The sequence below is a fragment of the Petaurus breviceps genome, unplaced genomic scaffold (assembly GCF_028583685.1).
Source record: "Petaurus breviceps papuanus isolate PSGF00001 unplaced genomic scaffold, PetGlider_PUasm1.0 90769, whole genome shotgun sequence".
NCBI lineage: Eukaryota > Metazoa > Chordata > Mammalia > Diprotodontia > Petauridae > Petaurus > Petaurus breviceps.
Genome location: NW_027187341.1, coordinates 2,541,892 through 2,544,656, shown reverse-complemented (window position 1 = coordinate 2,544,656; position 2,765 = coordinate 2,541,892). Strand labels below are relative to the sequence as shown.

The following is a 2,765-nucleotide window of genomic DNA, read 5'->3' as shown; positions in this document are numbered from 1 at the left end:
TAAATGAAGTCTTTGCCCAGGGTTAAACAGCTAGTAAATATCTGAAACAGGATTAGTATCCAAGTGTTTGCCAACTCTAGCCCAGATTGTTCTTAGACCATTTTCCTTCATATAGTAGTGGAGTCTTATACGAAGTGGAAGCTTAATAAATGTTTACTACTGAATTAAATCAAATGTTTATTGATTAGAGCATTAGCTTTGGACACTGGAGAGTCCTGGGTTCACATATCACTTCAAACACTTAATAGCAGTGTAAATGGCCAATTCACTTAAATTTGAGCTCAGTTACCTCACGAAAAAAATATAAAACATTTCATTTAAAAATTATATATTTTTAACATATGGTTTCTAAAAATTATAATACATAAGGTAACTGTGAAGAGAAAATGGTTTTGTAGACCTTAAAGACTATTTAACTGGCAGCTACAATTATTTTTGAAAAAGCGTTAGTACTATTACTGGTATACAAGAAGCCAGGAGAGAGTGGGAGACTGGCATAATGGAATTTATCAAAGGAACTTCCTTGTGATGCAAAAAGAATTGAAATGCTTAGCTGCCCTACAGAAATCAAGGCTTTCCTGTCTTCAGGGCATCAGTAGAAATAGTGGTCACCCACTCTTTAAATGACTCCTCTTCCTGTGTCTCTCCCCTTTCCCCTCATCATCTTTCACAAGGAAGTATTTGCTTGTATGTTGCCAAAATGGTTCTTTAGTTTTCTAGCAATAACATTACCATTCACAGTCTTGGAAAGGAAATGCCAAAAACACATCTACTTCAGGAAAAGATTCAGTTAATTTCTCAACTTTTTTTGAAAGCATTTTGTTTTAGGTTTTTATTTTTCTTAAGTAGTCAGTGATACATTATCCTTCTGGTCAATGACTTTCCTTCTGGTCCACCCTGATGCTGTTAGAAAACTTTATATAGAGAACCTTAGCACCACCCCTTTTATTGCAAATGCTTTCTCAAATTGGGTGGAGTAAAAAGACCACTTAGTGCAGTAAGCAAGCAATGTAGAGTTCCAGTGAGGAGGACCACTGGAGCTTCGGAAGCATCATGCTTTACTAAAGGCCAGTAACCTTACTTTACTAAAGGCCAGTAACCTATTGATCTGCCACAAACTATTGACTGCTACAAAAGAAATATGAAAAACGAGAAGCTGTATTTTCATCTCATTGAATGACAATAGGTCCAAATAGAATGGGATGTTTTTTAATTTAGGGATGCTAATGGAAAAGAGTGTCATTTCTGATTAAAGTGAGAATTAAGCATCACTTTATAATTTCTTCTAGCTCTGAAAAGGGCCTTGATCTTGAAATAGTGTTGAGATTTGGAAAATCACCAAGAATGTATTTAAAAATTATAGGAAATAAAGAAGATGAACTGAAAATAAGACTAAATGGAGATGATGATTATTAGCACAATCCAATTGGGTGAAATGATTCTCAGAAATGAAACGGCACACAATGTGATAATGGAGTAGGAGTTTGTGAAGGACAACAGTAATGGTGAAAACAATAGAAATGAATTTTATATTCTAATACATATAATTATGTATTGTATAAGTATAATCTGTATAAATGCATGTATTAAGCTATAATATAAATATAAATAAAAATTGTTATATATACACATAAATATATAAAAGTATTTTAATAGAATTGATTTGCTTTGTAATCGTGTATTTTATGCATTTTAAAACTGTATCTTGAGAGCTCCCTCTTTTTCTGCAGCATTGAGAGCTGGCTGCCCGGGATGAATGAGCGCCCACTTTGGCTGCCTCCTCCTCTGCCTCCCAGTCGTCCTCCCGCCCCTTACTGCCGCCATGCCTGGAGGTCTCCTGCTCGGAGACGAGGCCCCCAACTTTGAGACGGACACCATGATCGGCTGCATCCGTTTCCACGACTTCCTAGGAGACTCATGGGGCATTCTCTTCTCCCATCCTCGGGATTTTACTCCAGTGTGCACAACAGAACTTGGCCTTGCTGCAAAGATGGCCCCAGAATTTGCAAAGCATAATGTTAAGATGATTGCCCTTTCTATTGACTCTGTCCAAGACCATCTTTCCTGGAGTAAGGATATCAATGCATACAATGGAGAGGAGGCCACAGAGAAGCTTCCTTTCCCTATCATTGATGATCACAAATGGGATCTTGCCGTCAAGTTGGGCACCCAGATGAATGGGATGGGCAGGGCATGCCTCTGACAGCTCTTGTGGTATTTATTTTTGGCCCAGATAAGAAGTTGAAGCTGTCTATCCTCTACCCAGCAACTACTGGCAGGAACTTTGATGAGATCCTCAGAGTGATTGATTCCCTTCAGTTGACAGCATACAAGAAGTTTGCTACTCCTGTTGACTGGAAATTTGGGGATAGTGTCATGGTTGTTCCAACTATCCCTAAAGAGGAGGCCAGAAAACTGTTTCTTAAAGGCATCTTCACCAAAGAGGTCCCTTCAGGCAAGAAATACCTATGGTACACCCCTCAGCCATAGGTTACTTCAGCAAGTCCATGCTGGGGTCTGGCTGGGGCTACCTTGAAGATCTCTGCCAGAATGGATACCAGCCTGCCAATCATGTCTTCCTGCAGTAATTGATTTAAATGTCTTGGGGTGATAAAAGTCAGGAGTCTTTGGGCTGCTCTATTAATGGCTTGTTAAATGAAAATGGCACTAAAAGTCACCCATGATTCCTCTCCTTGTGCCTTTACCAGCGTTTCACTTGGGTCATTGAACTCCCTTGTCACTGTGCTGTCTATCTCTGGGATGGC

At 39.1% G+C, this 2,765-nt stretch overlaps 1 pseudogene; it reads left to right on the top strand.

Moving 5' to 3' along the window:
- The first annotated feature begins 1,822 nt into the window (after nt 1-1,822).
- LOC138146729 (peroxiredoxin-6 pseudogene) lies at nt 1,823-2,537 on the top strand (annotated as a pseudogene).
- The last annotated feature ends 228 nt before the right edge of the window (nt 2,538-2,765 follow it).